The 9,434-nt window shown below is 35.0% G+C and overlaps 1 non-coding gene across 1 annotated transcript; it reads right to left on the bottom strand.

Moving 5' to 3' along the window:
• Positions 1-470: 470 nt before the first annotated feature.
• Trnan-guu (transfer RNA asparagine (anticodon GUU)) lies at positions 471-544 on the bottom strand. The gene has a single exon. It is a non-coding gene; the product is annotated as a tRNA-Asn (tRNA).
• Positions 545-9,434: the final 8,890 nt, after the last annotated feature.

The following is a 9,434-nucleotide window of genomic DNA, read 5'->3' as shown; positions in this document are numbered from 1 at the left end:
AACATATACAATCATAAGATTCGATTCCAGCAATAAAATTGCTGGTAAATAACTTTTCCCAAAAATGGCCTATTCTCTGATAATCTTCCCAGACGTATTTTCACTAGATTAAGGGCCGGTTGTTCGACCGCTAATCAACATTGATCACTATCAAATATTTAATTACTGTCACAACTGTCAATGTCAACTTTGGTTGGGTTGCTGAAAACATAGTTAATTATAATTATGAGATTAGTTAATCAATTAACATAACAATTATTAACATAATTGATTAACTAATTTCATAATTATTGTCATCAATAATTATGTTTTCGGCAACCCAACGAAAGTTGACATTGACAATTGTGACAGTAATTAAGTATTTGATAGTGATCAATGTTGATTAGCGTTCGAACAACCGGCCCTGAACCTTTGATTGAAATATTGATATCAATCAACAATTAAACACTACTTTACAGAAATAAAAAGAGCGCCCCCGGGTGGGCTCGAACCACCAACCTTTCGGTTAACAGCCGAACGCGCTAGCCAATTGCGCCACGGAGGCAGATGCACGCTCTATTTGAGATATAAAACGCCATTTTGTTTAAAGAATATTAATCTTTATAAAAATATTATGCGGCCATGAGAGATGAGAGCCAGAGTGGCCTAACCCTAACATAACAATTAACAACTGATACGAACATTACTTTACATAATCAAAGAAAATGATCAGAAGTTATCAATGTCCGATTGTTTTAGTAATCGTATATCGTATCTATGTTGACCAATAATGATTCTTGGTGATTCTTGGTCAACATAATATACCTAGGGGAAGTATGCCTGAGACGGCATACTAGCTGAGATGGCATATCACGCGTTTTTCGTAAACTATTCCAAATTTGATGCATAGTGTGACAGTTTTCAGTTCCTCAACTTAAAATTTGTCAACATTGTTGAACTTATGCATGTTAGTTTTATTTTGACAGCAGTAGCCTTTGGAATGTTAATTAAGTAGGACAAAATATTTATTGACTTTTTTTGTATCACATTATAATTCGCGAGTCTTTACACCTGAGTTAAGTTTTTAAATTTTGTGATGTTCTTTTACCTTATGCCTATCACGCCAGTATCGATTTATATCTTAAAAATGTGCTTAAGAAAAATTAGGTTAAAAAAACGGTATGAATGCAATGTTGCCTGAGATGGCATCAAGGGCGGATCCAGGGAGGGGGCCATGGGGGCCATGGGGGCCATGGCCCCCTCCGAGAATTTAGAATAAGTAATATAAATTTAAATATTTGCAGTTAAAATGTTTTTAATTTCGAACACCTATATGTACAAATCAGCGGATAAATACATTTTCTGGACTAGAATTGAAAAAAAGAAGTAACGGGGAAGCTTCAAGAATGACTTTTGGGTTTTTTATAACTCAAAATGTTGATCATTTTACAGAGTGCCAATTGTTAGAACGATCTTGACAGCCATCAAAATCGTATAAATTTCCATATTCTATACACACAAAGAATAAAAAAGAAGTGAAGCGTTACTTGGGTCACTAGCACTTAGAACAAAGGAGTTGGTTGGTATTTTTGCACAGTGAAAAGGAATTGTTTTACAAATATTGCGTTTCATTTTTCTAATGAAAAATATGGTCACAATAACGGGATGACAGCCCAAAGCCTTGTCACGAAACCTTTAACATCTTTCGCCAAACTCATAAGCAAAGACGGAGTCATATAAACCCATGAAAAAACATCATACCACAAGGAATGCGTTCAGGTGGAGCTAATTTTCTAAAAAGTTATCGCAACCCTCAAAAGTCAGTCATTAACCAGACAGACTCTCAGAGGTCTAAACAGAAACAAAAAATAAAGAAAGACTACGACCATAGTAAGGTCTATCTATAGTGTTCTTAGGTCGACAAAATATTCCTCTAAGAGACCATCGTGATGATGGCCTTATGCTTCTGGACGAATATGCTGGACCTAGAAATGAGAATTGCTGTGGTACTAAATCAAAACCCGATATGTCAAAAATTATCGATTTTTCGTTTTTAATGCCAATATGTACATTGAGCGATGAAGAATGTGATGACAAAACCCTACATGGCTAAACGCATCCATGTAACCAGTAGATAATAAAATTGTTTCCGATATGTCCACCAATACAACAACACCGCAAACTTTTAAACTCATGTGCTGCAAAATCACGTTTTTTGACATATCGGTTTTGCCTTAGCACCACAGTGTTAAGGTTTAAAATCGCATCAGGAGATAAAACTCTTAAATAACACCTATCCACAGCATCTTCCTAAGCAACATGCATTAGTAGCAGCAGTCAAAATCAATTAATAACATGTTGTGGTGAAGAAATAATTGAACAAATAATATTTGACGAAACGACTGATGTATCCCAAAGGGAACAGCTTTATCTAAATTTGGGATATATATACAATAACAACATTCGTGAAGACTTTGTCAAATTAATTGACGCTTATGAGAACCTAAAAATAATTAGTAAAAATCAAGAAAGAGGGAAAGAACAAAGCCTGGCAGGAGAAGCATTGGAAAAAATAGTATTAAACTTGTTGAAAGAACTGCACTTGGATCCGAAGAAATGTGTAGGAATCGGTACTATAGCAGGAATGGTGAGTTTTAAGGCACTTCTCAAAGTGTGTGAAAAGTGACTTAAAACTCACCATTGCAACCCTAATTTTTAAAAATTACCCCCCGTACTTCTGGTACTCCTCCGCAAAAAAGTTTATGGCCCCTCCCGAAAATCGGTCCTGGATCCGCCCTTGGATGGCATAGTAAGCAGGTGGATTAGATGGCATAGGTATGCCATCTCACACTTATGGGTTTTTACACTGCACTAATTTTGTTATATGATTGAAGTTTGTCGTTACAGTTATGGATCGTTTTAAGAGGAATTCGAACCGACAAAATCGATTCCGTCGATGTTGAGACAAGTGACGAGGAAGATGCTGCTTGCATTTTTTGTAATGGCCTCTTTTCATTATCTCGTTCTCGAAAAACCTGACTAAGATGTGCCAAATGACTAACCTTGCCAAATTTGTGGCAAGTGGTCATATTCCGAATGTGCTGGTGTACCCAAGACTAGAAAAAAATTATTTGTGACTTATGAGTCGAGATTAGTGCCTTTATTTCAAGGGTATGCCATCTTACCCACATGTATGTGGGTGAGATGGCACATGTAATACTTTACAATTTATTTTTTCAGAAAAAAACTATAATATGTACCTTGTTAAAAAATAATGTTATATTTATGTAAATGTTCCTAGAACTGATTTTGATTTTTATTACATGTCTAACTCTATCGATTATCGATTACAAAACATTTAAAAAAAAGTATGCCGTCTCAGGCATATCTCCCCTACTTAGTTACTAAAACAATTTAAACAATCGGACATTGTTAGTTTCTGATAATTTTCTTTGATAATGTAAAGTAATGTTCTTATCAGTAGGTATCTCTGGCTCCCATGGCCTCATAGTTATTAACAATGTATTAAATAACAAAGTATTATAGTCTAAGATCCGAATATAAGTCGATCTGAACCATCTGCTTGCCGTATGAAACATTGTTTTTATTAAATTTCATACATAGACAAATATTTCTAGCATGGGTTGCCTATCAAAATCGTGTCATAGCTATCCTCAAGGGGGGCCGTAAGGGTTGAAATCAATACCTATTTCAATCACATTTTTTAAAGTATGGTAGAATTATTTTATTTTTAAATTAAATAGGCATATTTAGTAAAATTCATATATTATTCAAGAATAATCAAGAAATAGGTCTCCTCCAGATATTTCCATCTTCTTCTGTTCTGCGCCTCTGATATCAAATTGGTAACAATTCTTTTGAAGCCGTCGGTCCACCGCGTCGGGGTCTTCCTCGGCTTCGCTTGTCTGTCCGTGGTCTCCACTGCTGTGCTGCTGTCCACTGCTGTACTGCCCTTGGTCTCCAGTGCTGTACTGGCCGTGGTCTCCACTGCTGTACTGCCCGTGGTCTCCGCTGTCTGCGCTTTGTTAAAGAAAATAGAATATCAAAGTTCAAAATCGGTATACGTTAAAAAATGTATTTTCTGGGCTTCCCATGGAGCAATTTCATTTTCATGAAACTTCATTTTTTTATTCCCAAGTAACTCAAATAGAGCCACCTAACTGATGCATTACTAAATACCAAAGATACTCTAGTTTTGTTATAATAAATTAATTTAAATGTTGAGTACATTCATATGTATGTATATGTACAGTGTATATGGCCAATCCAGACCTGTTATAGTGATGATAAAATTGTTAAGCTTAAATGTATGTCTACTAAAATTCCTAGATTTTATTTGCGCAGCATATTTGTCAAAAAGTTAATACCTCCTACACAAAGCTGTTTCACTGTCCCCTTTTGTACTTGTACTGTACTCTACTTTGATCCATCCGTACACGGTTTGATTTTCAGAATACATTGAGTACGAGAGGGGCTCTCTTTATATACAAGTATGCCGGTCTATAAGCCTTTTGCTTATGATTAGCAAAGTCTTTGAAAAAATGTACGTAAAAAAAATGAATAACCATTTTCAATCTCGTTGCAAACCGAAAATACAGCCGAACCATATTCTAGTCCAACCAGAGAAGGGAACCATTCTCGTTGGAACTTTACCGCGCTGAGCAGATGAGAGGTGATTTGTAAATTGTAGAATTCCCTCATCTTCCTTAGTCTCAGCATCCGTATGGCTTGCATATTGTAGAAGCCTCGGAGGTGTAACCAGAGAAGGTTCCCATTGTTTTAATTCTGGTGGGGTGTAGAATGGCATTATGTTGTTTTATATGCCATTAGAGTGAAAACTTAGTCTTGTTGTAGCAGTTGCCTCTAGGGCATCTATGCCATTTCGGTCGTTGCGGTCCGGGACTGCACGCTGGGGTTTGTTTTGGTTTGATCAGGGAGGGCAGCATATGTGCCTCCTGATGAGAGACTAATAAGTTTCGAAACCGGTAAAGGTGCTTGCTGCACTCTCTGGTTTGACTAGAATATGGTTCGGCTGTATTTTCGTTTTACAACGAAATTGAAAATGGTTATTCATTTTTGATTTACATTTACTCTGATTGGAGTACGAAGGGAACCATTCTCGTTGGAACTTTACCGCGCTGAGCAGATGGGACGTGAATTGTAAATTGTAGAATTCCCTCATCTTCCTTAGTCTCAGCATCCGTATGGCTTGCATATTGTAGAAGCCTCGAAGATGTAACCAGAGAAGGTTCCCATTTTTTCATTCTGGCGGGGTGTAGAATGGCATTATGTTTTTTTATATGCCATTAGAGTGAAAACTTAGTCTTACGTAAAAAAGTTAAAAAACGATAATAGACGAACATAAAATAATTCTAGATCATCAATTCGGTTTCCGAGACAAGCATGGGACCATAGAACAAGTGCATAGGCTAGTCAACCAAATAAACAAGGATTTTAACGCAAAAAGATACTGTTCTGCTGCTTTCCTTGACATATTTCAGGCTTTTGACAAGGTATGGCACATAGGACTACAAATAAAATTAAATAAGCTCCTATCCTTCGAGTGTTAAAAGTTGGTGTGAACACAAGTTGATTTGCTCTCTGGTGAAAAAAGTTGTTTTAGTACGGAAGTAAACATTGGTTTTTGGTGAAATTTTCACAAAGTGTGTGGTGAATTCAACATTTCAACTGTAAGTCATCTTTCTGTTAATTTGATGCACGTAAGAGAGGAGATTTGCAATAATATTATACAGAACAATATTTTTTTAAGTTACAAATACAACAAACATTGAATATAACAAAAACGTGTATAATTAAACATTAATGAATATTTAATTACTGAAAGCCATAAATAAATTAGCAAACAGAAGTACGGCCAAATATTCTGCGACGTTGCCGGCGTGTGCAAAATATCTGAGACCTTACCAAAACGTAATTAAAAATAAGAAGATAATAATAATAATAATTACTATTAGACACAGGTTACATTTTCCTATTTTTTGTGTATATTATAAGCTTCAAGTGAACTAAAAATATATTTTTCTCGCATTATATTGATAAAGATTTTCAGTCTAGAAAACAAACAACAAGACAAATAGATGAACAACGAAGAAAATAAAAAAGAAGGAAAAAGACACAAACCGGAGCACGACAGCTCGATTGAAGAAGACAAAGAAGAGCAACATAAAAGCAAAAAAGCTCCAGACACGCGCATAAAAAAAGTAAGTACAATATTAACGGACATGGAGGAGATTAAGATATTGCTGAGCCAGATGAGGCAAGAAATTAAAGAAGATATCCTGGAAAGCAAAACAGAGATTAAAGATGAAATCAAGGATATGAAAAACGAACTGGAAGATATTAAGCAGAAGCTTAAGCAAAACAAAGCAGAAACAGAAAATTTAAAAAGAGAAGTAGAAAAAAAAAGAACAAAAATGGGAGAAAGAAAACGAAGAACTCAAAAAAGCGTTAACACTCATGGAGAATAGATTAGAGAAGATCGATAAAGAAAAAATACGCAATAAATTAATCATAACAGGAATTCAGGTAGATCTGGAAGATGAAGTTAGACTAAGAGAAAACATACAAAAAATGATGGAAACAGAGCTGCAACTGAAACTAGAAGTTAAAAGTGCGTTTAAGATAGGATACAAGAAATGTATAATAGAAACGAAGAGCTGGGAAGACAAACAGAAAATACTGCAAGAAAAAGGTAAACTCAAATACACAAGAGACTGTAGAGAAATATACATAGATGCAGCGCTGACGTTCAAGGAAGCAAAGATACAAAAAGAAATCAGAGACATAGCAAAACAACAGAGAGGCAAAGGAGCAAAAGTAAAAATCAGATACCAGAAATTAGAAATAAATGACAAAGTGCTAAAATGGAATGCAAGAGAAAATAAACTTATAGAAATTGAAAATGTCCCAAAAAACTAGACAAAAGAGAATGGATTGATGAAAAGGAAACAGACAATGCAAACGAAGAGGTAAATGAGTCACGGTATATTCAAAATAATAATAAAAATACAAAAAAAAGGAAGAGAATTAAAAAAATGACAAAAAAAATTGGAACATGGAACGTCAGGACACTGCTAGAAGAGGGAAAAATGGAAGAGCTAGCGACACAGTTGAAACAATACAATATAGATATTGCAGGAATTCAAGAAACCAGGTGGGGGGGACATGGAAAAATCGAAAAAGAAAATTATACAGTATGGTATGCTGGAGAAGAAAAACAAGGATATGGAGGAACTGCTTTTATTGTGTTAGGAGAAATGAGGCATAAAGTTATGGAATTTAAACCCATAAGTCAAAGATTATCATACATAAGAGTAAACAGCAAACCGAACAAGTTGTCCATAATAAATGTCTATGCACCCACAGAAAACAGTGATGACTTAATAAAACAACAGTTCTATGAAACACTAGAAGAAAATGCCGAAAAAATCCCGGGAGAAGATATATTAATTATTATAGGCGATTTCAACGCACAAATAGGTAAAGAAAAATGCTTTAGGGAGGTTTCAGGGGAAAACTCATTACATAGCACAACAAACAATAATGGAGAAAGATTATGTAATTTAGCAGCGGCATTAAACATGGACATAAGTAGCACGAGATATAAACACAAAAACATACACAAGATAACATGGATGAGACCAGGCAGTCTGGAGGGGAATCAAATAGACCATGTACTTATTAAAAAGTCACACAAACAGTCGATAAATGACGTGAGATCTCACAGAGGGGCAAACATCGATTCGGACCATACGCTAGTGATTGCAAAATGTAAAATAAAAACAACAAAGAATGAAAGACGAAAAGCACAGGGAAGATGGGACGTAGATAAATTGAAAGATAAAGGAGCAAAAAGAAGATTTGTAAAAGAAGTAAATGTAGAGATGCAGTTCAAGGAGGAACAAGAAATGGAGGAGCAGTGGAAAAAAATCAAACAAGGAATAAACACTGCAGCAGAGAAAGTAGTTGGAAAAATGCAAAAAGAAAGAAGAAACAATTGGTTTGACGAAGAGTGCAAACTAGCAGTGGACGAAAAGAATAAAACAAGATTGAAATGGCTAAGCACAGGTAAAGAAGAGGAACGAGAAAAATACCAAGATCAAAGGAAAAAGACAAAGAAATTGTTTAAATCAAAGAAAAATAAAAAAGTAGACGAAATTATGAACGAGATCGAAACAGAAAATAAGAGACACAATTCAAAACCACTGTACCAATACTTAAAGCTAGGTAGTAGAAAACGGACAGCTAATGTAGCCATAGAAGCAGAAATATGGCAGAAGTATTTCGAAGAAATGTATCAAGAAACGGATGTAGTAGAAGAAAGAGAAACAATAATGAACCCGGAACAAGGTGAAGAAGAAGAATTGACCTATACAGAAGTAAAAGATACAATATGCAAACTGAAAAACGGGAAAACAGCGGGAGACGACGGAATATGTGCAGAACTTATAAAATACGGGGGTGAAGCACTATACAGAAAGATTTATGAACTAATACAGAATATATGGAATAAGGAAACAATGCCCGAAGAATGGAAGAAAGGAATTATTGTGACAATCCCAAAACAAGGAGACCACAGGATATGTAAAAACTACCGAGCAATTAATTTAATGAATGTAACATATAAAGTACTGACTGGTATAATTAGAGACAGACTAACAATATACACAGAACAAAGCATAGGAGACTACCAGTACGGTTTCAGAAAAGGAAGATCCACGATAGATGCTATCCATACACTAAAACAAGCGATAGAGAAAACATACGAGTACGACGGAGAAGCACATATACTTTTTCTAGACTTTAAACAGGCTTTTGACAAACTAAGTAGAAGAAAAATGATCCAAGACTTACAAGAGAGCAAAATACCAAATAAAATTATAAGAATGATAGAAATGACAATGCGAGATTCCCAAGCAACAATAGACACCGGAAGAGAGAGAACAGAAATAATAAAAATTAAAAATGGAGTAAGACAAGGAGATGCGCTCTCAACTGTACTATTTATTCTATCATTAGATAAGATAATAAAAAAGTTGTCAAACGCAGGAACTATAAATAAAAATACAGTACAAATAATTGGATATGCGGACGATATAACCATAGTAGCAACAGATAAAAAGGCATTAAAGAAAACCTTTCAAGAAATAGAAAACGAATCCAAACTAAGAGGACTGGAAATAAATGAAAATAAAACAAAATACATGAATGTAAGTAAAAAAAAGAAGACGCAACTGACAGAAATGACAATAGACGCACACAGCTTCGAAGAGGTTGAAACATTCAAATATTTGGGAGTATTAGTCAACAGAAGAAATGAAAGTGTAGATATGAAAAGAAGAATTCAAGCAGGAAACAAAGCATTCTACAGAAATAAAAAAATTTTCAAAGATAAGAAGATAAGCCGAAATACA

Source organism: Diabrotica virgifera, chromosome 5, assembly GCF_917563875.1.
Source record: "Diabrotica virgifera virgifera chromosome 5, PGI_DIABVI_V3a".
Classification (NCBI taxonomy): Eukaryota; Metazoa; Arthropoda; class Insecta; order Coleoptera; family Chrysomelidae; genus Diabrotica; species Diabrotica virgifera.
This window is presented reverse-complemented; position numbering and strand designations above follow the sequence as displayed.